Source organism: Camellia sinensis, chromosome 13, assembly GCF_055761805.1.
Source record: "Camellia sinensis isolate YWXY chromosome 13, ASM5576180v1, whole genome shotgun sequence".
NCBI classification, from domain to species: domain Eukaryota; kingdom Viridiplantae; phylum Streptophyta; class Magnoliopsida; order Ericales; family Theaceae; genus Camellia; species Camellia sinensis.
Genome location: NC_138973.1, coordinates 99,876,929 through 99,904,053, shown reverse-complemented (window position 1 = coordinate 99,904,053; position 27,125 = coordinate 99,876,929). Strand labels below are relative to the sequence as shown.

The 27,125-nt window shown below is 47.8% G+C and overlaps 1 long non-coding RNA gene and 1 pseudogene across 1 annotated transcript; one reads left to right on the top strand and one right to left on the bottom strand.

Annotated features, from left to right (window-relative positions):
- The window catches only part of LOC145805589 (uncharacterized), a 123,350-nt pseudogene that overhangs the window by 23,255 nt on the left and 72,970 nt on the right, over window positions 1-27,125 (top strand).
- On the bottom strand, window positions 11,864-13,490 carry LOC145805919 (uncharacterized). The gene is made up of 3 exons (XR_014348222.1): window positions 12,834-13,490; window positions 12,545-12,706; window positions 11,864-12,451 (listed from the first exon to the last, which is right to left on the bottom strand). It is a non-coding gene; the product is annotated as an uncharacterized LOC145805919 (long non-coding RNA).

Below are 27,125 nucleotides of genomic sequence, written 5' to 3'. Positions count from 1 at the left end.
CACTTATCTGTTATGTGCTTTAGAGTGCGTCTCTACAGGAATGCATGTATCAGTATATGAGTTTGGGCATCAGGCCTGCGGGCATCAGTTCAGTATTGTCAGTACCAGGCCTGCGGGCATCAGTTCAGTATTATGGGTATCAGGCCTGCGGGCATCAGCCAGTCTTCGAGAATTAGTTATCTGCGGGTATCAGATTCTGTTTTAGGGGACAGTGATACAAGGATAATAATCAGTGTTTGAGGACAGTGTGTATTCAGCTTATTGACTGTGTGTTGTTATGCCCGGTTGTGTGTCATGCATTTTATTTTAAGCTGTTATGCTGTCCGTTTATCTGTTTATTTATTTCCTTTTCGCTTTATTTATCTTTTGCTAGGTCAGTTCTAGCACAATTGCTTCCAACCCAGCAGGCATTCCCCAAGCACTTTGGACACGAGGTCGTCGACTCAATCGATCTGAGGATCTAATCGATGGACAACCAGTGTTCCATTCTCTACCCCCCGTTACCAAAAGAAAGCCGAAAAAGCGCAGTGTGTCAGAACAGAGGTTGTCAGAGCAGTGGGTTACTTCATCAGAGGACTATAGGACTGAGGTCTCAATTACTGCTGTAGAAATAGGCATACCAGTTAGATAGATGGATCAACAAAATACATCAGGGATAGAGGCTCTAATGCGCCAGATGTAGGAGAGCATGAGACAGATGCATGATGATGCCGCCCGTCAAACGGAGTTCTCCAAACAGCAGGCCGCGATCATGGCCCAACAGGCCGAACTAATCACCAGACTGCAACAGCAGAATGCAGCATCTACTTCACACCAAATTTCTCCTCCGGCAGGGGCTCCATTACCTGAGCAAACGCCTACTGTTCAGAACGCTCCGCCAAACACCCAGAACACTGTGCCAAATCTCCAAAACTTACAAGAGGACACGAATCTTCCAACGGGGCCAGCTCCGCCCCCGCTTCCGCCACAACTGTCCAAGGTCCATACACCCAATCACCCGGACTCTCCCTTCGAGTTCGAGGTTGATCATACAGCTCTGAAATTGAGCAAGCTTGAGAAGCTCTTCAAGAAATCCCAGGGGGTCAAGGCTATCCCGGATATCGAGGATGGATATACCGACGTGGCCGTAACATTGCCCGATAGGTTCAAAATGCCTCAAATTGACCGCTTTGACGGGTCCGGGGACCCCATGGTCCATCTCCGACTGTTCTCAGACATCTTGCGGCCAATGGGCCTAACGCGACCACAGAAGCTTTCATTATTCGGTCGAACCCTGTCGGGTGTAGCCGCCCACTGGTACGCAAAGTTAGAGGATGAAGTGAAGAAGAATTGGGATGAAATGGCTGAGGCCTTTGTCGCGCAATATTCGTACAACACTCAGATCGAGATTACAACTCGTGATCTCGAAACGACAAGGCAAGAGCCCAAGGAAACTTTCTCGGACTTTGTAATCCGATGGAGGGCAAAGGCATCAATGATGACTCTAAGGCCCACGGATAAGGACCAAATCCGGATGATTGTGTGCAATCTCCACCCAAAGTTGATGCAGAGAATGATTGTAATCCCCTTTCCTACTTTCTCAGATTTACACGAGATGGGGGTACAAATCGAAGATGCAATGAAACAAGGTCTGTTTGACCACGATAGGGAACAATCGAGGAGGGCCTTCAACCGTAACAACAATGCGGGCCCGAGTGGCGCTGCAAATACAAGAGCCTCGGAAGTCAGTATGGTCACCACCACTCCCCCTCCCCCTCCAAGGCCCATGGCTGCACACCCTTCTCCGGCGCGTCCGGAAGCAACACACAAACCACCAGATTCCAACCTCGAGGCCAAAGAACCTTCACCCCATTATATATGCCCCTGTCCAAAGCTCTAGGGGTATTGATCAGGAAAAAGCATTTGAAACCCCTGGAGCCGAAGCCACTACCGAATCCACTCCCTCCCTCTCATGACCCAGCAAAGTACTGCGTGTATCACCAACAACACGGTCACGACACCGACCGTTGTTTCAGATTGCGTCATGAGATCCAAGATCTTATCAACAAATAGGTGATCGCGTCTCCCGATAAACCCAATGTCACAACCAACCCTCTCCCACCACATAACCAAGCTCCCCCTCCCAACAAAATCAATTTTATCCAAACTGGGGTCGCATCTTACGATCCCAGTATCTATATCACCCCATCCCACCTACCCAAGCCAGAGGTGTTCCTCCCCGATTGCACTGACTTCTTGTGCATGGTGGACATCTCCAAAACCCAACTAGAACCGACGGTGGTGACCGTCGAAGATGGGGCAGGGCAGATTTCAGGAGAGAATGAGATTGTTGAATCTGGGACTGGACAAAGTTTTGCTGGGGGAGCCTATGATCCAAGCGAGTACATCCTATCAACGAGCCGAATTGGGCCAGGTATAGAATTGCCAGAGACAGGAGAGCTGTGCATGATCCGGGGAGATGGATCTGGGCTAGGGGCAGATGATCCAACAGCCGTAGAGGAGGACTTTGCCAACCTGCAATTTTTCGATGACCAGGAACCAGGGGATGCGTCAATCAACTGGTTCGACTATGAGGAATCGGCGGAGGCCACTGGATGGCTTGAGGATCAACCAGATGAAGTGGGGGAAGCCCAACCAGAACAGAGCCCGGCAGGGGCAGGAGTATCAGCTGTGGCCAGAATGGCCGGAAGTCAAGTTGTATCGCCGGAGAGCGCCGGTGTTAAGAATTCCGCTCGAGGCTTGGGCATTATGGATACAGGAATTGTTGAACAACTAGTTGTACTGACGCAGCTGGAACAAGAAAATTTTGAGGAGGCTGAGAGAATTAGGAAAGCTAAAGGCCCTGAGGGGACTGAAAGTGCTGTGTGCACGAAGATAGAGAATGTTGCGAGCATGTGGACAGGGAGTATTGCGAGTGCAACTAAACCAGAGCTAGACAGGTGTCTGTTGGCTGCCGACGGAATGTGGTGGGAAGACGATGACTTATGTCTCGCCCACACGGATGAAGACTGGGGAAATAATCAACCGGATGACACTTGGTACCTCGATGAGGTTGACCATATGATGAGAAGTGGGCGGTACTTCAAACCCCCACACCTGGACCAACCTGAGGCATCCGGGGAGGATAGAGAAGCGGAGAAACAGAAGGAAAAGCAGATTGAAGAGGAAGCTGTGCTGAAACAGTTAAAAAAGATACAAGCAGACATCTCCATCTGGGGACTGCTAATGGCATCACGAGTACATAGGGAAGCTGTCCTGTCTGCTATGGACAAGTCCAAACTCTCCATAGACACCACGCCTGAACAGCTGGTTGGGCTGGTTTTTCCGGGAGGAGGTTCCCCGGCATTAACCTTTTCGGACAAGGAACTACCGCCTGAGGGCACAAATCATAACAAACCTCTTTATATTTCTGTGGAATGTAGAGATAAGTGGATACCGGTGGTACTTGTTAATACCGGGTCTGCGATTAATCTATGCCCGACCAGAACGGCATATGCAATCGGGTTGAAGCCCGTGGACTTCGTCCCAACTACTCAAGTGATCAGAGCATACGACAATACCAGCAGAGAAGTGATGGGGACTGTTAAAATTCAAACCAAGGTTGGTCCAAGACAACACAGCATTGAATTTCATATCTTGGACGTTCCCACAACCTTTAACCTACTTTTAGGGCGACCGTGGTTGCACCAGGTCAAGGCTGTCTCTTCCACTCTACATCAGATGCTAAAGTACCCTCACGGGAAAGGGGTAGCGATCGTTTTTGGGAATTCATCAATCCATCCGCCGCCGGAAGTGTCCACACCTGTCTTGGAGATCGAGCACGGCACGGAGGATGTGTTTTTATCGGGGTTCACTTTGGCCGAGGCTCAAGTGGTGCAGAATGTCATGGCTGTGAATGAGGGTATGTACGTCAGTGCTCAATCTATCTACCTCATGAACAAGCTGCAACATATCCCTGGAATGGGATTTGGAAGAAGCGGCCGGAAGGGCGTCGCGGTATCGGCCGAAGTGCCACACAACCCTCACACCTTTGGATTGGGTTATCTGCCCACCAAAGAGGACTGGGTGAGGAAAGGGAAAGAAATGGCCGGAAGGGCCAGAGCAAAGAAGGCTAGGAAGCCATTTGAGTTAATGCATAGGCCCATCTGGGGCACCCTAAACGGACGCTTCGTCCGGGAGGGGGAAGACTTTCCACTCTGCGGCTTCCCAGAACCATGGCTGAACGCGGAGAGGAAGCGCGTGCCTGGTTTCGAAATCTTCTTCGACTTACAATTATCTGGGGATGACGTTGCCGAAGCGCAGACAGACCCACCAACTGAGGTTGAGCAGTGTAAAGTAGTGGATCCTGAGAGCACCGAGCTTGAAATGGGGGTAGCACTGGCTTGTCTACTTTCAGATCCTCCGATCGACCAAGAGTGCTTGGGGGATAACTCTTCGGTTTCTATGATTGGGGATGAAATAGCTGCGGGCTTTCCAGCGCCGATCTTGGATGCATCTATCGCACCTTCTCTCATCTGGCAATATGAAGAAGGCTTTTTATCTAGCAGCTCCGGGTCAGGTAGTGAGCCGGAATCTGATTCCACCGAATCTTGTGCGTCGGAATCAGGTTCCAGCTCGACTGAGTCTGAGTCCGGTATTCCTGGGGGTGATAACCCGGATGCCACAGTCCTATCTAGGTCATCATTTTCATTTTCTTTTGAGTCTGTTGTAACAGAGGAATCCGACGGCTTGGAAATATTTAATGAGAATGATGTGGATGTGGTTTCTGAGTATTTTTCTGTGCCTTAGATTTATTGCTTAAATCAGGATTTTCAAAATTTTGATGAAAACAACGAGGGAGAAATTCCTCCGGTTTTGCAACGGTTAATTGATCAAGAGCAGGAAAGATTTGTTAAACCTTTAATGGATGAAATCACTACTGTGAATGTTGGTACTGAGAAGGACCCGCGGCTGGTCCAGATCGGGTCCACGTTGTCTTCGGAGGAACGCGAGCGCTTAGTCGCTTTATTAAAAGATTTCAAAGATGTTTTCGCGTGGTCCTACGAAGACATGCCTGGAATCGATCCTGAGATTGTACAGCACCGGATCCCTCTTGATCCCAAGGCCCGCCCTGTCAAACAGAAACTCAGAAGGATCCGCCCGGACTGGGCTCTCAAAATTAAGGAAGAAGTCACCAAGCAAATTGATGCAGGGTTCCTGTTGGTATCCGAATACCCAACTTGGTTGTCCAACATTGTTCCGGTGCCAAAGAAGGATGGCAGAATTCGGGTTTGTGTAGACTTCAGAGATTTGAACAGGGCCAGTCTGAAGGACGACTTTCCCTTGCCACACAATGATGAATTGGTGGATTTCACGGCAGGACACGCCTTGCTCACATTTATGGATGGTTTCTCAGGCTATAATCAAATAGTAATGGCACCCGAAGACCGGGAGAAGACTGCATTCACTACCCCGTGGGGTACATATTGTTATAGAGTGATGCCATTCGGGTTGAAAAACGCTGGAGCTACTTATCAACGGGCAGCAACTACAATATTGCATGATATGATCCATAAAGAGGTCGAGGTGTATGTGGACGACATGATTGTCAAGTCCAAAGAAAGAGAGGGCCACTGCACCGCCTTACAAAAATTCTTTCAAAGGATCAGAGAGTTTCGGCTGCAGTTGAATCCCCAGAAGTGCACGTTTGGTGTTACAGCAGGGAAAATGCTAGGGTTTCTGATTACACAAAGGGGCATCGAGGTCGACCCTTCCAAAATCAAGGCCATCTTAGAAATGCCACCACCAAGGACTGAAAAGGAGGTGCGAGGCTTTCTAGGTAAAGTGCAATTCATAAGACGGTTTATTTCTAAATTAACCTTGACTTGTGAACCACTTTTTGGTCTCCTGAAGAAAGGAAAGAAATTCCAATGGGACGGCTGATGTTAAGCAGCTTTTGAACAGATCAAAGAATATCGACAAAACCCGCCCGTGTTGTCACCACCAGAGCCGGGGAGACCGTTGATATTGTATCTTTCGGTAACTGAGACTACGATGGGCTGCATGCTCGCGCAGGAGTCAGAAGACAAAGTGGAAAGGGCCATCTACTATCTGAGCAAAAAGATGCTGGATTACGAGACCCGCTATACACCGCTGGAGAAGGCTTGTTTGGCCTTGGTATGGGCTACCAGGAAGCTGCGGCACTACCTGTTAGCTCACTCTGTAATGTTGGTTTCGTGTTTGGATCCCATCAAATATCTTTTCGAGAAACCAGCACTTACGGGTAGGCTAGCTCGTTGGCTGCTGTTGCTCTCCGAATTTGATTTGAAGTATGTAACGCGCAAGTTAGTAAAAGGAAGAGCGGTAGCAGAGTTCCTTGCCGACCACCCGGTTGAGGGGGATGAAGCGGTTGAGTACCTATTCCCAGATGAAGCCATTCTGCACATCGAAGATGAAACTTGGACGATGTACTTTGACGGAGCGTCAAACCAGTATGGGTATGGGATAGGGGTGTTGCTGATAGCGCCTGACGATTCCCATATCCCTTTAGCATTCAAGCTCCGGTTCAAAGTCTCGAACAATGAAGCAGAGTATGAGGCATGTATTGCTGGCCTGGAAGCAGCCCTAGAACTAGGGGCAAGACGGTTGGACGTCATTGGGGACTCAAACCTTGTTGTGTCTCAAGCAAAAGGAGATTGGAAAGTCAAGGAGGAAAGGATGATAATTTACCACCAAACCTTGGATTTGTTAATTCCTTGGTTTAAGAAGCTAAATTTCACCCACCTCGTAAGAGAGAACAACAGGTTCGCAGATTCACTAGCAACTCTATCTTCCATGATAGACATCCCGTCCGGAGTCCGGATGCGTCCAGTCATTATTGATCAGAAGTTTGTGCCGGCATACGAGTCGATTTCCGCCATAGATGAAGCTCAAGACGACAACCCCTGGTATTACGACATCTAGAACTTCTTGGAAAAGGAGACGTATCCACTAGGGGCAAATGCCAAGGATAAGAGGGCCATCAGAAGAATGGCTGCTCAATTCATCATCTGCGGGGGTAAGCTGTACAAAAGGGGTCATCTGGGAATGCATAAGCTCTGTGTAAAAACTAAAGAGTCGAAGCGCCTAATGGAGGCCATCCATGGAGGGGAGTGCGATGCACACATGAATGGAGTAATGCTGGCCAGAAAGATCCTCAGACAGGGCTACTACTGGTTAACCATGGAGGAGGATTGTATTAGTTTTGTTCGGCGATGCCACAAGTGTCAAATTCATGCAAACCGCATGAACATCCCGCCGTCAAAGCTGTACAACATGACTTCGCCATGGCCTTTTTCAGTTTGGGGAATTGATGTGATCGGAGCTGTTACCCCGAAGGGGTCAAACGGGCATGAGTTTATCCTGGTAGCGATAGATTATTTCACAAAGTGGGTCGAGGCCCAATCATACGCGGTGTTGAAGGCGTCGCACGTCTCAAACTTCATCAGATACAACATCATCTGTCGCTACGGGGTGCCAAACGAGATAATTTCAGATAATGGTTCCCACTTCAAGAAAGAAGTGATAGACTTGTTGGAAAAATACAACGTGGCTTTTCATAAGTCATCTACATACCGACCGCAAACCAACGTAGCGGTCGAGGCCGCCAACAAGAATATCAAGCATATACTGCAGAAGATGGTGGGAACCTACCGGGATTGGCCAGACAAGCTGCCATTTGCTCTGTGGGGCTACAGGACTTCAATAAGAACTTCTACTGGAGCGACTCCGTATTCATTGGTCTATGGAATGGAGGCTATTCTACCCATCGAGATTGAGGTTCCGTCGTTACGAGTATTGGCTGAGTGCCAAATAGCCGAAGCAAATTGGCAGCAGAGCAGATTTGAAGAACTCATGCTCTTTGATGAAAGAAGACTGAAAGCACTGTACCACATCCAAGGCTATCAACGCAGAATTGCCCGGGCTTTCAACAAGAAGGTTAAGTCCAGGAATCTGAAAGAAGGAGATTTGGTGCTCAAAGACAACCGAACTCCCATCCACGACCCAAAGGGCAAGTTCAAACCCAATTGGACTGGTCCTTACATCATCAAAGCTATCTGGTCAGGTGGAGCTGTGGTTCTGATGGATCTAGATGGCTTGGAGTTCTCACAACCGATCCATATGGACAAGTTGAAGAAATATTACCCTTGAGAGGCTCGCTAGGCCGAAAACCCGAAAGGGCGACCTAGGCAAAAGTCAGAGCACAAAAAATTAGAAAATATAAAAACTGAGCTCGTAAGGTTGAAAACCCGCAAAGGGCGGCCTTGGCAAAAGTTAGAGCGCAAAGGGAGAGTGAAAATACTCGAGTGAACCTCGGCCTGAACTACGTAAGGCTTGATTCCCATCTTTGGGATACGTAGGCAACTTCACCTTGAAGTTCAGCCATAAACTTTTCCCCGATCAACTCTGTCCATTTTGATCATCTCAGTCATCTTTATCCATCAGCATTTATCGCGATCTCCGGTACAGTGCCATTCAGACTAGGGGCAACTTTCCGTTGCCGCGACGGTGCAAAGTTACTCAGACTAGGGGCAACTTTCCGTTGCCATGAAGTGCCGCATTGTTCTTCAGACTAGGGGCAACTTTCCAGTTGCAGGGATCTGGGGTTGTGCATCTCAGTGACAGATCTTCGGCGTGTCCAGTTCTGATCCACATCGAAAATAGTTTTGAAAAGTTTTAATAAAAGTCGACTTTGTTCAAATAAATCTTTTTACGACTGGACCATTTCTTGGACCAAAGCGGAAAATTTTCAGTACCACAACCTTCAATTTCATTGATTTCAAAACAGAGTTCTCTTGCTCTTGCATACAATCGAGGTTGCTTTTTTTTATTACACTCATAAAGAAAACTTGAAAATGCTAAATAAGCAATAAATTTGGGGCATAGTTTAGTCAAGTATCTCTGCGTCCCCTCCCAGAGCTGGACGAAGCATCTGATGCCAAGCTAGGCCCAACCTGTGCCTCCTCGTTGAGCCAATCCAAGCACTCGTCAGACAAAGTGCAACTGAAAGTGGGAGCAGGAGCCAGGAGCTCTCTAGTCCTCCATGCTGTGGCATATCGGGCAAGCTGTACACCTCGGACCGGGAAAGCAGCTGGGTACTCAATCCCCTCCGGTGGGCAGATCTGATCGTGACCAAACTGGCGCAGGAACCGGAACGGAAAATAGAATACGCAGTGGGTTAGACCAATCAACTGGATCCCAATCAGCCGGGACATACTATAGCTCATTGCCGGGAGGTTGAGCCAAGGACAACGCCAAGCAATGCGGTCTGCGGACAAATTGCACATCCAATCAAACCACCACCTTTCGTCAAGAGCATTGACTAGGCGCTGCCGAAAGAAGTAGCCTCGAGCTGAATAGGCCGGGCAAGAGTCCACAACCTGCAACTTGTCCATTAACCATACCTGGGGGAGGGATGGAAAATGAGAGAATAAAGAAAAGAGAGATGTACGATGAGAGAAAAGTAAGACAAGGGTTTTGTGAGAAAAACCGAGCCTGAGGGTCGAGTGATGTGAGCAAATATATATGTAAGGTTGGGTGGGAAACATTACCTGCAGCAGCAGTGGACTCCCAGCAAACCTAGTCGTCTCCCGGCGATAGACAGAATCTAAACCCATCAGTGTCTCGGCCAAGGTCATAGCGATGCAGCTCTTTCTCTCTCTCAAGCCTTGGGCAACTTCAATCAGGCGAATGCTAGCCCCGCCGAAGCCCGAGGAAAGCAGAAAGTGAGACAACAAACACAAGCAGAGGGCGTGTTGCCGGAAACCCTTCCAATAATGGTTGCTGCGGTCACCGGCGTCGGAAAAACGATGGATCAAGCCGAGGATGTCCAGTTCCCCACTGCAAATCAGAGATCGAGCATCATGCGCCGTGAGCCCACACATCCGCCCTAAAGCCTGGGCATGACCAAAACGGAGCTGAGGCAAGATCACTTCAGAGCATTCAGACTCCATCAAAACCTGAAAATCTTCGAAAGTGGGACATACCTCTGGGCCACCGAAGCTAAAAACGTGCGTCACTGGGTTCCAGAATCTTGCCGCGGCATGGAGAAAAGGGAGATGTAGCGGGGTACGGCTCAGCGTGAATAGTGCATTCAAACCGAAACCCCGGAAGTTCAGCTTTTCCGAGCCATCTAGAGAAGAGATCCAAGATGTGAGATTTTCCGCGAGAAACGCCTCCATCTTTACGTAAAACTAAGATGAAATGAATGTTCCCGAAGTTGAGGCTTTTATAGAGGGAAAAACACTATTCACGGGGACACGTGTCAAAAACTAGGTGGCTGCAGGAATAAGTGGCCGGCCGGCCACCTTTTCTGGCTGGCCGGCCATTCTCTTTTTACAAAACTGGCCGGCCGACTCCCCCTCTCCATAAAATTGGCCGGCCGGCTCCCAAAGGTGGCCGGCAGTGCTCCAGTGTATCTCCTTGGCCCTGTTTTACCCTTCGAGGGAAAGTTTCAAGCATTTCCATGCAACGGGAGAGTCAAAGGCCTTCATTTCCCTCTGTTTCTGATGCATTCCGGTGCCCAGATCGTCCGAAGTACACTCTGTTGTTGCTGAGTTTTGTTTATCGAGTTGTTGTTTTGATTATCGAGTTGTTGTTTTGCTTACCGAGTTGTTTGTCGAGCGGACGTGTTTCGTGTTTTCGAGTCATTGCTCTCTCTTTAAACAATCTTTGTTTAAGTCTTGTTTATTTACGTTGACAACGCTATTGCATTTTGTTTATCGAGTTGTAAACTTGCTAAAGTTCTGTTATATCTTAGTAAGTTGAGTTGCTTAGTTTGTCGCGTCGGTTCACTACCTGACTTGGTGATTACACAATGCACATTCCCATTCAATTTCATCTTTGTAAAATAAAATGATGCGATACGATGCTAAAAGTTTAAAAATACAAACACGTTTTCAAAAGCTGTTTCATTCCATCATGTTTTACAACGAACAAAGGTACAAGTTTTACAAAAAAATAAAACTACCTAACAATGAGCAAAGTGCTACAAACTACTAGCAAAAAGAAAAATAAAGCAGGAAACAGCAGCATCAATGTCCTCGGGAGCGGGAATGAGAAGCACTCCTCATCCTCTTCTGCGGGACAACCTCTGCACCATCATCAACATCATCCGGGTCGGAGCTTTCATCCTCAGAATCCCCCTCAGCCTCGCCTCTGTTCCCCGAACCAAGACCGGAGCCCCCCTCCTCAGCAGATGTCTCTGACTGGCGGTCGGTAACCTCCTCCTCCTCCTCGGGCTCCGCCTCTACAACGTTTGCCCTACGTCTGCGGGAGGACCCTCCTCGAGCTCCTCGAAAAGGCCTGGATGGCCTAGCTCCTCGGAAAGGCCTGGATGGCCCCGCTCCCTGAGAAGGCCCAGATGGACCAGCTCCGTAAAAAGGCCTGGATGGCCCGCTCCCTGAGAAGGCCCATATGGCCCAGCTCCGTAAAAGGCCCAGATGGCCCGGCTCCCCAAGGAGGCCCAGGTGGCCCAGCCCACGGCTGAGCATATACAGGAGGCATCTGAAAATGAAAAGTTCAATACATTAGTTCAAATATGAAAATCAAATACGAGTACAATATGTGAGTGGGGTGTGTGTCGGATGTGCTCTACAATACAGAAGAATGCTCAAAACCAGTGTGTCATCAGAAGTGTGATAAATACAAGAAAAATGAACGGTAGCTGCACACCCATAACGGATAGGTGTGTCTCTCTCTGAAGGACCATGCCCTCAAGTGCGGCCATCACCCCGAGAATCTCGTCCACATACTCAACCGGAGGCTGCAGATACAAAGGCAAAACTATCAGTAAAGGAATGAATGTCCAAGTACCCGACTGATAAATCAAAGCTATAAATCATACCGGTGGTGAATCTGGATCCCTGACATATCTATGGTCAGGAAGTGGAGGCTCTAGCGGAATCGGGTAAGGAGTCCCAAAACGCCATCCCGTCAACTCGGACGGCATGTCCGGCCATCCAAGATGAGGATAAGTCGGAGGAGCCGAAGGAACCGATCTACCCCCACCTCTCGATGTACCAGCCCTACTAGTAGAAGGGGCGTCTGCAGCCCGAGCCCGGGCCTGGCTCGAAGATGACGTACCAGCAGACCTCGTCATCGGGGTGCGAGCCCCCGCCAGTGGAGGCATCAAATATGTATGACGGTAAGTGGCATAGTCCCCCTCCTTGAGGTGCAGCAGGGCATCACTACCCAGTATACCGCCGACTATCTCCTGGTGAGAGAGCCTATCAGCAATCCGCATACTGACTGGGGGTGCTGCGGGAGGGTCCTGAGAAGTATACCCCCATGCCTGATGCAGAAAGCGTTCCCCCAGAAACCATGCTCTACCAACAGGTCCTTCGAGCAGGAACCTGTACTGGGAGGTGCCCGATCCTCCGGGATACTGAAATCGGAGACCATCGCCCAAGGGTGCCCAAGGCTGCCATGTAATCTGCGGATAACAAGTGAATAAACCAATTAGAAATCAGGAACGTGCAGGGCAAATCAGAGATAAAAATGGGAAGAACTGAGGGTTCTGAAGTACCTCCGATGGGCGCACAGTGTCAAAATACTATCGCAGATAAATGAGAGTCTCTCGGGGTCTCGGCCGGTGCGGGCCCTCGAACACCAGAGAATATGGGGTCATGGAGGGCCCTGCCCCCTCCAACTCTGGGGCTAATGCTAGGAAGTATACGTAGACCCATAGCTGAGAAAAGCAGTGCAGAATGTAAGTACAAAGTGCTTAGAGCAAAATACAGACTGTAAAGTGCGCTGTGTGTGCAATGTACAAGTAATGAAGAGTAGAAATGTAAATCAAGGTGACAGAAAAGTACCTCCCAGGCTCTCCAATAACCGCCAAGTAAGTCTCCCCGCCCGCGGGAGGTCGCGCTCATATAGTAGTAAAGGGTAGCCAGGCCGGCGCCACCCCAGTCATATCGACTGACCTGTGATAGGTCAACCAGAGCGCTCAGCAGGTATAGCCCGACTGTGTTCCCTCTATCGGCGAACAGGGTAGTCCCGAAGAGGAACATAAGGAAACCACGGGCGTACTGCTCCGTCTCCTCAGGAGTCTCGGGCACCATCTCTGCCCGCCGGAAGTGGGAAGAGAACCAAGTGTATTGGACTCTCCCAGAAACCCTGTCAACAGGCGGGCGAGCCCCCGGCAGATATGTCCAAGCGGCCTCCCACTCGCCCATGTCCTCGTCATAGGGGATGGACAAACCTCCTACGTCCAGGCCGGTCAACACAGCGAAGTCTAGAGGGGTCATAGTCATGTCCCCGGTGGCAGAGAAATGAAAAGAGTTGGTGGTGTCCCACCATCTCTCTACCAGTGCCGCCATCAGTGTCCTCCTGGCAGGACAACGTGACAACCCAATGCAGAAGGCCCCGAACCCTGCCAAGTCTACTAAATCCCGGACAGCCTCCGGGAGCTCAACATACCAGTCCCGCGCGGCGGTGGAGCCATACCCCCATACACTGCGAGAACCAACCTGCATTCAGAATGAATACATGTGTCAGTATGAAATGAATATATATGTCAGTATAAAATGAATGAGCTGTGTGCCAATGAAATGAATGAACTGCGTGTTCAACTTTCAATCAATGTGGGTTGCGTGTTCACTATCAATCTGGGCTGCGTGTTCAGGAAATTTAAGTTTGGGCTGCGTGTTCAACTTTCAATCAGTGTGGGTTGCGTGTTCACTATCAATCTGGGCTGCGTGTTCAGGAAATTTAAGTTTGGGCTGCGTGTTCAACTTTCAATCAGTGTGGGTTGCGTGTTCACTATCAATCTGGGCTGCGTGTTCAGGAAATTTAAGTTTGGGCTGCGTGTTCAACTTTCAATCAGTGTGGGCTGCGTGTTCACTATCAATCTGGGCTGCGTGTTCAGGAAATTTAAGTTTGGGCTGCGTGTTCAACTCTCAATCAGTGTGGGCTGCGTGTTCACTATCAATCTGGGCTGCGTGTTCAGGAAATTTAAGTTTGGGCTGCGTGTTCAACTTTCAATCAGTGTGGGCTGCGTGTTCACTATCAATCTGGGCTGCGTGTTCAGGAAATTTAAGTTTGGGCTGCGTGTTCAACTCTCAATCAGTGTGGGCTGCGTGTTCACTATCAATCTGGGCTGCGTGTTCAGGAAATTTAACTTTGGGCTGCGTGTTCAACTTTCAATCAGTGTGGGCTGCGTGTTCACTATCAATCTGGGCTGCGTGTTCAGGAAATTCAAGTTTAGGCTGCGTGTTCACTATCAATCTGGGCTGCGTGTTCAGGAAATTAAAGTTTGGGCTGCGTGTTCAACTTTCAGTCAGTGTGGGCTGTGTGTTCACTATCAATCTGGGCTGCGTGTTCAGAAAATTAAAGTTTGGGCTGCGTGTTCGACTTTCAACTAGTGTGGGCTGCGTGTTCACTATCAATCTGGGCTGCGTGTTCAGAAAATCAGAGTTTGGGCTGTGTGTTCTACTCTAAGTCAGTGAGTGCTATATGTTCACCATTTAATTCGGGCTGTGTGTTCGACAAATCAGAGTGTGAGTCGTGTGTTCGTTTCTTAACTAATGTGTGCCGTGCGTTCGCAATCAATTAATGAGCCGAGTGTTCAGAAATTCAAGTGTTTAAGCTACGTATTCAGGATGCAAATAAAGTACTATGTCATAAAGCTAAACTGTGTGTTCAAGCATGGCAAAGGCACGAAATGTACGAAAAAAATGCAGAAAATGAAGTAAATACCTCTCGGGCCTCATGGGAGAGGTTATGCTCTGGCTCTCGGAGAAGTAGATCCCCAGGTGCTCGCTCATCAAAATCAGTGAAATGACGAAAAACGGCACGAGGAAGGACATGTGCTGGCGGAGCGTACCTCCCGGGAATAAAAGGTCGGACCCTCGGGGGCAAAGTCATGGGATCAAAATCGTCCCCGGCACCCGGAAAGCCTCCACCATGGGGAGAATTACCCTCCATTTTCAGAAAATCTGTAAAAGGAGCAAAAATGAGCGAAAATGAGCCAAAATTGGAAAAAGTCAACAAAAGTCAACTCTCGGGAAATGAAAAAGCCAACAGAAGTCAACTCCCGAGAAAATCTTCCAAATATTGAGACAAACTCACCTCAAGTGGCAAAAATGAGAAAAGAAGCTCCGAAACCAAAATTTAATCAGTACAAGGTGCTTGAAACTGAATATTTTTGCGAAAACAACTTGCGTGGGGCGTTGGAAAACGCGTATGGAACTCAGATCTGGGGAATAAAGTGGTGTAGGAGGCAAGAGAAGAGAAGATCTCGGCTGCATTTATAGGCTCAAACTCTTGGGATGAAGGAGCATAAAGAAAGGAGGTGAAAGGACCAAAATGCCCTCGGATTTGGGCATATGACCGGCCGGCCACCTTTTCCAGCCGGCCAGCCATTTCCTTTTTGGAAAACCGGCCGGCCAGCCATTCTCTTTTTGTAAAACCAGCCGGCCACCTCCCATCCCTCATAAAACTGGCCGGCCATGTCCCCCACATGCCCACCTAGCTCTCTGCAAATTTTGAGGAAGATCGGAGTTCCCGGGACCTGAAAAAGTTCAAGAAAAGTACACTTCCGGTCGTGAAATTGCTCCGCCGGAACTTTAGCTTCAAGTTCTGACATGTGTCTCATCATTATTCATCAAAATCAAGATGTATCCTTTTGAATATGTTGTAGTCTTTCCAGGAAATTGAATCGAAGGCCGTCATCGAAGTCGCCTTGGCCGAAACATGCGTTTCCTTGCTCGTCATTTCGTAACAAACAGGCACCCTGATTTAGGCTCGTTTTGCACTATCATGCACATAACTTGCATTCTCACGAGCATACTTGTATTATTATGCACATTTCTTGATGTTGCCATACCTCTGTGCTTGAGCATGCGTTGTCACGCATGTTCCACTCTTGCATTGCGATGCATTCACTCACCGGCACTGCGTGTGTCAAACTTTCAGAATCACATTAAATATATGTTGGTAGCATATTGTACTTGTTGAAATTTCTCTCTTTTGCAAGCACGATATTGTATGTACGGTTCATTTGAGGCTGGTGCGACCAGACGAATCGTGCAAGTATCGTATCTTCTCCATGTGAGACGTGGCGGGGATTGAATAATCCTCCGCATTCTTAACTGCATGAAATGTAGTTGTTGCTTTGCATTCTTGCTTAAAACTGTTGCATCTATTTGCGAATACTTGCATCATTACAGCTTGCTGCATTTGCATGATCATTGAGTTATGTTCGGCTTCTTGCACATCGCTTTGCATTTTGCCCCCCTGCCTACGGGCACATCTCTATTTATCACGCCTGTTTGTTTAAGTCTTCGGCCTTGTCAAAAATGGGTCGTCTCTGGGCTTTGACATTCACTCCCGTCACTTATGACTTTCGAGTTCTGTCAAAGAGGGGCAACTGTAGACACCCCATTTTTAACCGACCTTGAGACTCAGACATCACCAGTTGAGCGCTCGGTGATACTGCATATTGTGCTCGTTCAGAAGTCTCAGAGTCGCGGCCGTGAGCCCTGCCTCCGGACTTCCGAACCCTCTTCTGTGCCTTGCCTCGGTTTGCCAACCAGACTCGGTTTTCTCTGTTTCTTTTCCCGAGGGGAAAGAGAGGTCCCGTAGACCATCTCTCAGTGGCCGCGGGCCACATTTTGTGGCCGCAGGCCATTTTGCCCATTTCGGAGTCCGGTTTTCGGTTTTTCGGGACCGTTGGCCGTGTGCCTCGGTTCGGGACCGCCTAACCATCTCCGTTTGTTCTGATTTTTAGCATACTTCCTTTCTACTCCCTTTTGAGGGACACTGGGGTCTGAGAAACCCACTTCGTGGCCGAATGCCACTTTCGGTGCTTAACAGCCCGTTTTCGGGACCCCGAACTGCGTGTTTTGGCCCTCGAGCATTCGTTCTGCATCAGTTTTCGTTCATTTTTGGCAGGTGCCTCTATTTCATGACCAGGAAGGTCACTGGAGGGTGGGAGGCCAGCAATTATCTTGGCAACCAGTTATATTCCATTTTTGCCCTCCGACACCCGTTTTTCTCACTTCCGAGCCAATGTTGAACACCTTGGGGCCACTTTCTTCAACCCCAAACCACATATTTGTGTTGTACACACATGGGAGGACCCTAAAAGTCTATGGCCGGCCAGAAATTCCATTTGACCCTTTTGAACCCCTCCTTCCGAGCCAATGTTGAACACCCTTGGGCCACTTTCTTCAACCCCAAACCACATATTTGTGATGTACACACATGGGAGGATCCTAAAAGTTGGTGGCTGGCCACTAATGTCACCTGACCCTTTTGACCCCCCCTAGAAGTGGCTTGTTCTCTCTCTTGTTTTAGAGTTTCCAAATTCGAACCACAGGGTTGTGAAGAGGAGACCTGGGAGGCCACCCTTTTGTGGTGGCCGGCCACTAAAGCAAGTTGACCCTTTTGACCCCTAGCCGGCCGGCTAGGGGTGGTGGCCGGCCGGCCACCTTCAAGTCCAAAAACCAGCCGGCCATGATCCTCACAAATCACACTTTACAGCTGTATAGCTGTATCCCCCAAAAAATATCTGTATCCGTGGGATATTTTTTGGGGGAAAACTTGCCTCCTTTTCCTCCACCTTTTCCCCACCTTTACACTCTCTTTTTGTTCCTTATAACCAGCTGCAAGCCTTTGTATTAGGGGTTAGAAAAATTGGTCTTCAAGCTTGATATACAAAATCCTCCTCCATCTCTCTCATTTCCTTGAAAACCTCCAAGTCGAACACCACCATTTCTTCTACAACACCAACCCCCACCCTTCCATCCTCCATTCCAGAAGTTTGAAGGTGTTCTCCAGAGGCTAAAGGTGCTGCAACTCAAGCCAAGAGGCAACCAAAGTCAAGCCTTCAAGGGTAAGTAGTATTTTTCCTTTTTTGAGCTTATTTTGGTATCTTTTCTTAGCCATACATGCTTATTGATTTGAGCTCCGGCCCTAACTGAAAGTGGCCTTATTTTGAGCTCTTTTTCACTTTTTCTTAAGAGCTCAACCCTGTTTGAGCCCCCCATCTTGCACTTGCTTCAAAATCTTCCTTGAATGCTATTTTCTTGCATGCTTTGGCAGCCCATTATGCTTCCATTTTTGGGTGTTTTACAGAACTAAAAATAGGCTTATTTTGAGCCCCTCTTCAACATTTAAGAAGGGCTCAACACTGTTTGGGACCTCCATGTGCCACTTCTTGTTATATCCCCTCTTTGGTCCCCATTTTTGCATGTTTTGGAAACCCATTATGCTTTCATTTTTGGTCATTTTACAGAACTTAAAATAGTCTTATTTTGGCCCATTCTTCATGTTTCATTAAGGGTCTTTGGCCGTTTGTGGAATATTTTGTAGACTTTGTGTTATAGCCACTTTTGAGCCTCATTTTGCATTGCATTTCTAGCATGTTTTTATACTGTTTTGGTCATTTTACAGTTCTATAAATATGCATATTTTTGGTCCCTATTCAATGTTGTAGAAGGGAATTTTTCATTTTGGGCTTTGCATATACCACTTGCCTCTTTGGCCACCTTTTGGCCCTTTTTCTTGCATAAGAGCTTAGCCATATCCATGTTTGTTTTTAGGGTTTTTACAGTTCTGTAAAGTGGCTTATTTTTTGGCCCCTCTTCAATGTTGTTGAAGGGCCCTAACCTGTTTCGAGTTAGCAGCTATGAGTTGCTTCATAATCTCATGTTTAGGGCCATTTTTGCATGCCATTGTTGCCCTATCTTTGCTTGCTGTTTGGCCATGATTTGTACTGTAAAAATGCTTATTTTGAGGTTGCCTTTCTTCTGTCTTTTCATCTCGTGTACCAATTATGCATGCTTTGTATAGCTGTAGTTCATTCTATGCGCATAATTTGCATTTCGGGAGAGGTTCCATGCATCAGGTGTCATTTCGCCTCGTTTCGGGGCTGTTTTACCCCTCATTTTGCTACTTAAAATTGCGTGTTTGCATATCATTTTCCATGTCTTTGCCATGTCTCATTAGACTGACATTTCGGCGCCTGAGGGTCGGTCCTCGGTTTGCGTGCACGCGTGCACGCATTTCGAGTTGTCTCATTTTCATCCATCGGCCTCTTATGTGAGTGTGGCTGAGGCTCTCTCATGTTAGTATAAGTCCATGTTGCATTTTATATGCCATTTTAGCCATTTGCATTGCGTATGCCATTGGCTCGGTTTGCGTGCCCGTGTGCACGCATTACGAGGTACTTCATTTTCATCCATCGGCATCCTATGTGAGTGTGGCTGAGGCTCTCTCATGTTAGTGTAAGCCCATATCATATTTCCATGTCATTTGCATTGCGTATGCCATTGCCTCGGATTGCGTACCCGTGTGCACGCATTTCGAGGCACTTCATTTTCATCCATCGGCCTCTTATGTGAGTGTGGCTGAGGCTCCCTCATGTTAGTTCAAGCCCATATCATATTTCCATGTCATTTGCATTGCGTATGCCATTGCCTCGGTTTGCGTGCCCGTGTGCACGCATTTCGAGGCACTTCATTTTCATCCATTGGCATCCTATGTGAGTGTGGCTGAGGCTCTCTCATGTTGGTATAAGCCCATATCATATTTCCATGTCATTTGCATTGCGTATGCCATTGTCTCGGTTTGCGTGCCCGTGTGCACGCATTTCAAGGCACTTCATTTTCATTCATCGGCCTCTTATGTGACTGTGGCTGAGGCTCTCTCATGTTACTGTAAGCCCATATCATATTTCCATGTCATTTGCATTGCGTATGCCATTGCCTCGGTTTGCGTGCCCGTGTGCACGCATTTCGAGGCACTTCATTTTCATCCATCGGCATCCTATGTGAGTGTGGCTGAGGCTCTCTCATGTTGGTATAAGCCCATATCATATTTCTATGTCATTTGCATTGCGTATGCCATTGCCTCGGTTTGCGTGCCCATGTGCACACATTTTGAGGCACTTCATTTTCATTCATCGGCATCCTATGTGAGTGTGGCTGAGGCTCTCACATGTTGGTATAAGCCCATATCATATCTCCATGTCATTTGCATTGCGTATGCCATTGCCTCGGTTTGCGTGCCCGTGTGCACGCATTTCGAGACACTTCATTTTCATCCATCCGCATCCTATGTGAGTGTCGCTGAGGCTCTCTCATGTTGGTATAAGCCCATATGATATTTCCATGTCATTTGCATTGCGTATGTCATTTTCTCAGTTTGCGTGCCCGTGTGCACGCACTTCGAGGCATCTCATTTTCACAGCATAGTGCATACTAGGTTGTATCTTAGATCGCATGTATGCCATTCTTCGGTTTGCGTGCCCGTGTGCACGCATTTCGAGACATCTCATTTTCATAGCATTGTGCATGCTAGGTTGTATCTTAGTTGCATTCCATGCGTGTCATGCATATTGCATCGTGTTCGGGATAGTAGTTAGCCCGGGCACGAGAAACGAGGTACGTTCCGTACTCCGAGTGACGGAACGCGTCTCAATTCCCCAGTCACCGACACTCCGGATTATCCATGATGGAGGTAGGTTCTTGTTGTGTTTACACGTGCATTCATTCTATATTAAGTTGCACATTTCGACTCCTCTGCCATCATGCATCGATATGCGTGATTGGTGGCACGAGGATCAAGGCATGCATATATCTGTGAAAATACATTGTCATGCCCCTTTCCTACTCTCTGTTGCAGCAAAATGAAGAATCAGCAACTTTTTGGAGTTTGGCGCGCATTTCGAGAAAAGGTGTAAACAGAGGCTAATTGGGGCATCCCGGTGGATTTCCGCGCAAGGCAGCCCAGACATGCATCATTAATCAGGAGCAAGGCAGTCCCTGGCTTGCACGCCAGTTTTACAGTTTTTCTTAGTTAATTTGTTAATTAGTTAGGAATTTGTATATTATTCGGACTGTATTATTTGGACTGTAATATTCTTTTATTCGGGACTGTATATTTATTCGGACCCTCTGCGCGAGGGCAATGTTGTAATAAGTGTGCGTGAGTGTGATGTATGTCTTCCGACCCCACGTCTTTCTTCCCTTTTATTTACCTGCTTATGATGGTTAGATTAGGGCATAGTTCAATAAGCATACAGTATGACAGCATGTTTGCATCATTCATCTGTTTTGCATACACCGGGCTCGGTGCACCATACTAACTGCATTGTACTTTCAATTCCAAATTGAATACATGCTAGTTGTAACATTTCGTATGCCATGTTTAGAATAGCCGAGCCTGCTATAGTTTGCATTTTTGCATGTGTTGCATTAGGCATTTCTGTATATTTAGGATCATGCATGATTTCTAATAAACTTCTTGTTTTGGCTTGGAGTACTCAGTGTGTTTTATACTTTAGCATCCTTGCATGCGTGTGAGTGACTGCCATAAATAGCATGCTTACCATGAGGCTATATCTTATGTGATATATCTGCCTGAATGCCTGTGGGTGAAGGTTGGGTTATTTGGATTGAAACAATTCATTCACTGTGTGTTTTAAGCCCACTAGATAGTGGCAAAACCATCTTTTCTAAGCCCACCTGCGGGTGGTAAAATCTGCATTTTAAGCCTACTTGCGAGTAGCAAACAATCTTTCAAAAACAAACATGAAATGTTTTGTTCCAATTCAGGCGACCCAGTCTATACTTGTATGCTGTGCGCATCACATAGTAACCTAGGCTAATAAACTGGAATAAGAACGCACAATGTTTTCAAAAATAGATATCATGGTTAGTAGGGGCCGATCTTTGATCGGGCGAGCGGGGGTGCTCACGAAGCGTCCTTCCCCAATCGTACCTAAGTTCCCGAGCCGAGGCAACTTTGGTGATGACGGACACGTGGCCTTTGGCACCGAGTCAGGGTTTCCTAAATTTCCCATTAAAAAAATATTTAGGTGGCGACTCTGTATCTGGCAAAGCAGTCCATGTTTGGCACTTCTTTCAAAAATCAGTTTTCTCAAAACGATTTGCCAGATTTGGACTCTTTGGTTCAGACTTAGAACCGTGACACAAATCGAGTCCGAGCTGTAGCAAGGTCCCCCGCGGGCTTGTTACAGTTTCTGGCGACTCTGCTGGGGATTTAGAGAACTTGACTCGAACTCGTGATATCTGTTTTTGACTACACTTGTGTGATTCTTTGCATTGCATTTGCATTGGTGCGCGTAGGACACCGTGTTTGCCATCTGCTATTCCTGAACGGTTTGCCGGAGGCTTGTCTTGTCAAGGCATGACCATAAGGCTGACCGGTTGTGGGCTCTGCCAGTATGGGAACACAAACCCCGGTTTTACCGGGGCACCCTCTTTGACCATTCGACCTAGTGCATATTCGGATCCATAGTGACCATTCCAAACTAGGACAGGTTGCTTACCCGTTTATAGGTTGTTTGAAACCGCTGTGTGCGTAGTGAAACCCTAGCTCCTGACAAAATGGGACAGGGAAACCCTACCCCAACATAGGGGTGTTTTGGCTCTCACTTATCTGTTATGTGCTTTAGAGTGCGTCTCTACAGGAATGCATGTATCAGTATATGAGTTTGGGCATCAGGCCTGCGGGCATCAGTTCAGTATTGTCAGTACCAGGCCTGCGGGCATCAGTTCAGTATATAAGTTTGGGCATCAGGCCTGCGGGCATCAGTTCAGTATTATGGGTATCAGGCCTGTGGGCATCAGCTAGTCTTCGAGAATTAGTTATCTGCGGGTATCAGATTCTGTTTTAGGGGACAGTGATACAGGGATAATAATCAGTGTTTGAGGACAGTGTGTATTCAGCTTATTGACTGTGTGTTGTTATGCCCGGCTGTGTGTCATGCATTTTATTTTAAGCTGTTATGCTGTCCGTTTATCTGTTTATTTATTTCCTTTTCGCTTTATTTATCTTTTGCTAGGTCAGTTCTAGCACAATTGCTTCCAACCCAGCAGGCATTCCCCAAGCACTTTGGACACGAGGTCGTCGACTCAATCGATCTGAGGATCTAATCGACGGATAGCCAGTGTTCCATTCTCTACCCCCCGTTACCAAAAGAAAGCCGAAAAATCGCAGTGTGTCAGAACAGAGGTTGTCAGAGCAGTGGGTTACTTCATCAGAGGACTATAGGACTGAGGTCTCAATTACTGCTGTAGAAATAGGCATACCAGTTAGACAGATGGATCAACAAAATACATCAGGGATAGAGGCTCTAATGCGCCAGATGTAGGAGAGCATGAGACAGATGCATGATGATGCCGCCCGTCAAACGGAGTTCTCCAAACAGCAGGCCGCGATCATGGCCCAACAGGCCGAACTAATCACCAGACTGCAACAGCAGAATGCGGCATCTACTTCACACCAAATTCCTCCTCCGGCAGGGGCTCCATTACCTGAGCAAACGCCTACTGTTCAGAACGCTCCGCCAAACACCCAGAACACTGTGCCAAATCTCCAAAACTTACAAGAGGACACGAATCTTCCAACGGGGCCAGCTCCGCCCCCGCTTCCGCCACAACTGTCCAAGGTCCATACACCCAATCACCCGGACTCTCCCTTCGAGTTCGAGGTTGATCATACAGCTCTGAAATTGAGCAAGCTTGAGAAGCTCTTCAAGAAATCCCAGGGAGTCAAGGCTATCCCGGATATCAAGGATGGATATACCGACGTGGCCGTAACATTGCCCGATAGGTTCAAAATGCCTCAAATTGACCGCTTTGACGGGTCCGGGGACCCCATGGTCCATCTCCGACTGTTCTCAGACATCTTGCGGCCAATGGGCCTAACGCGACCACAGAAGCTTTCATTATTCGGCCGAACCCTGTCGGGTGTAGCCGCCCACTGGTACGCAAAGTTAGAGGATGAAGTGAAGAAGAATTGGGATGAAATGGCTAAGGCCTTTGTCGCGCAATATTCGTACAACACTCAGATCGAGATTACAACTCGTGATCTCGAAACGACAAGGCAAGAGCCCAAGGAAACTTTCTCGGGCTTTGTAATCCGATGGAGGGCAAAGGCATCAATGATGACTCTAAGGCCCACGGATAAGGACCAAATCCAGATGATTGTGCGCAATCTCCACCCAAAGTTGATGCAGAGAATGATTGTAATCCCCTTTCCTACTTTCTCAGATTTACACGAGATGGGGGTGCAAATCGAAGATGCAATGAAACAAGGTCTGTTTGACCACGATAGGGAACAATCGAGGAGGACCTTCAACCGTAACAACAATGCGGGCCCGAGTGGCACTGCAAATACAAGAGCCTCGGAAGTCAGTATGGTCACCACCACTCCCCCTCCCCCTCCAAGGCCCATGGCTGCCACACCCTTCTCCGGCGCGTCCGGAAGCAACACACAAACCACCAGATTCCAACCTCGAGGCCAAAGAACCTTCACCCCATTATATATGCCCCTGTCCAAAGCTCTAGGGGTATTGATCAGGAAAAAGCATTTGAAACCCCTGGAGCCGAAGCCACTATCGAATCCACTCCCTCCCTCTCATGACCCAGCAAAGTACTGCGCGTATCACCAACAACACGGTCACGACACCGACCGTTGTTTCAGATTGCGTCATGAGATCCAAGATCTTATCGACAAACAGGTGATCGCGCCTCCCGATAAACCCAATGTCACAACCAACCCTCTCCCACCACATAACCAAGCTCCCCCTCCCAACAGAATCAATTTTATCCAAACTGGGGTCACATCTTACGATCCCAGTATCTATATCACCCCATCCCACCTACCCAAGCCAGAGGTGTTCCTCCCCGATTGCACTGACTTCTTGTGCATGGTGGACATCTCCAAAACCCAACCAGAACCGACGGTGGTGACCGTCGAAGATGGGGCAGGGCAGATTTCAGGAGAGAATGAGATTGTTGAATCTGGGACTGGACAGAGTTTTGCTGGGGGAGCCTATGATCCAAGCGAGTACATCCTATCAACGAGCCGAATTGGGCCAGGTATAGAATTGCCAGAGACAGGAGAGCTGTGCATGATCCGGGGGGATGGATCTGGGCTAGGGGCAGATGATCTAACAGCCGTAGAGGAGGACTTTGCCAACCTGCAATTTTTCGATGACCAGGAAGCGGGGGATGCGTCAATCAACTGGTTCGACTATGAGGAATCGGCGGAGGCCACTGGATGGCTCGAGGATCAACCAGATGAAGTGGGGGAAGCCCAACCAGAACAGAGCCCGGCAGGGGTAGGAGTATCAGCTGTGGCCGAAATGGCCGGAAGTCAAGTTGTATCGCCGGAGAGCGCCGGTGTTAAGAATTCTGCTCGAGGCTTGGGCATTATGGATACAGGAATTGTTGAACAACCAGTTGTACTGACGCAGCTGGAACAAGAAAAGTTTAAGGAGGCTGAGAGAATTAGGAAAGCTAAAGGCCTTGAGGGGACTGAAAGTGATGTGTGCACGAAGATAGAGAATGCTGCGAGCATATGGACAGGGAGTACTGCGAGTGCAACTAAACCGGAGCTAGACAGGTGTCTGTTGGCTGCCGACGGAATGTGATGGGAAGACGATGACTTATGTCTCGCCCACACGGATGAAGATTGGGGAAATAATCAACCGGATGACACTTGGTACCTCGATGAGGTTGACCATATGACGAGAAGTGGGCGGTACTTCAAACCCCCACACCTGGACCAACCCGAGGCATCCGGGAAGGATAGAGAAGCGGAGAAACAGAAGGAAAAGCAGATTGAAGAGGAAGCTGTGCTGAAACAGTTAGAAAAGATACAAGCAGATGTAACAAGCCCGCGGGGGACCTCGCTACAGCTCGGACTCGACTTTGTAGTCACGGTTCTAAGTCTGAACCAAAGAGTCCAAATCCGGCAAATCGTTTTGAGAAAACAGATTTTGAAAGAAGTGCCAAACATGGACTGCTTTGCCAGATACAGAGTCGCCACCTAAATGTTTTTTTTTAATGGGAAATTTAGGAAACCTTGACTCGGTGCCAAAGGCCACGTGTCCGTCATCACCAAAGTTGCCTCGGCTCGGGAACTTGGGTACGATTGGGGAAGGTCACTTCGTGAGCACCCCCGCTCGCCCGATCAAAGATCGGCCTCTACTAACCATGATATCTATTTTTGAAAACATTGTGAGTTCTTATTTCGGTTATTAGCCTAGGTTACTATGTGATGCACACAGCATATAAGTATAGACTGAGTTGCTTGAATTGGAACAAAACATTTCATGTTTGTTTATTTGAAAGTGGTTTGATGGTGCTACCCGCAAGTAGGCTAAGACGTGGATTTGCCACCCTCGGGTGGGCTTAGAAAATATGATTTTGCCACTATCTAGTGGGCTTAAAACACACATTTGATGAATTATTCCAATTCAAATAACCCAACCTTCACCCACAGGCATTCAGGCAGTTATATCACATTAGCAATTAGCCTCATGGTAAGCATGCTATTCATGGCAGTCACTCACACGCATGCAAGGATGCTAAAGCATAAAACTCACCGAGTACTCCAAGCTAAAAAAAGAAGTTTATCAAAAATCATGCATGATCCTAAATATACAGAAATGCCTAATGCAACACATGCAAAAATGCAACTATAGCAGGCTCGGCTATTCTAAACATGGCATATGAAATGCTACAACTAACACGTATTCAATTTGGAATTGAAAGCACGATGCAGTTAGTATGGTGCGCCGAGCCCGGTGCATGCAAAACAGATGAATGATGCAAACATGCTATCATATTGTATGCTAATTGAAATATGCCCTAATCTAACCATCATAAGCGGATAAATAAAAGGGAGAAAGACGTGGGGTTGGAAGACATACAATACACACACGCACACTTATTACAGTTGTGCCCTCGCGCGGAGGGTCCGAATAATACAGTCCCGAATAAAAGAATATTACAGTCCAAATATTACAGTTCAAATAATATACAAATTCCTAATTAATTAACACACTAACTAAGAAAGCTGTAAAACTGGCATGCAAGCCAGGGACTGCCTTGCTTCTGATGGATGATGCATGTCCGGGTTGTCTTGCGCGGAAATCCACCAGGATGCCCCAATTAGCCTCTGTTTAGCAGTTATTCTTGAAACACGTGCCAAGTCCCGAAAAGTTACTGATTCTTCATTTTGCTGCAACAGAGAGCAGGAAAGGGACATAACAATGTATTTTCATAGATATATGCATGTCTCGATCCTCGTGCCACCAATCACGCATATCGATGCATGATGGC